Below are 561 nucleotides of genomic sequence, written 5' to 3' on the forward strand. Positions count from 1 at the left end.
GTCCTGGGTTCTATCATTCCCTCCCTCTTCAAAAGGATTTGACCACAAATCCGGATCATCTGCGCAAAAAGGAGATAAATCAGAAACATTAAAACTTGAAGAGATATCATACTTACCCTGAAGATCAAGCTGGTAAGCATTGTCATGGAGTTTCCTGAGAATCTGGAATGGACCATCGACCCGAGGCATGAGTTTGGACTTCCTTTGTTCCGGGAATCATTCCTTCCTCAAGTGGACCCAAACAAGATAACCTTCCTGGAAGATCACTTCTTTCCTTTTCTTGTCTGCAAGTCGTTTGTAGCCCTCGGTCTTGGCTTCAATGTTGGCCCGGACCTGTTCATGCAGCTTCTTGATCGTGTCCACCTTCCTCTTGCCATCTGTACTAACTCGTTCACTCAAAGGCAAAGGTAAAAGATCAAGTGGAGACAAGGGATTAAATCCATAAACAACCTCAAAAGGAGAAAACTTAGTAGCTGAATGCAAAGCATGGTTATAAGCAAATTCAACATGAGGCAAACATTCTTCCCAAGTCCTAAGATTCTTTTTAACCAAAGATCTAAG

The sequence above is a fragment of the Brassica oleracea genome, chromosome C7, assembly GCF_000695525.1.
Source record: "Brassica oleracea var. oleracea cultivar TO1000 chromosome C7, BOL, whole genome shotgun sequence".
Taxonomy (NCBI): Eukaryota; Viridiplantae; Streptophyta; class Magnoliopsida; order Brassicales; family Brassicaceae; genus Brassica; species Brassica oleracea.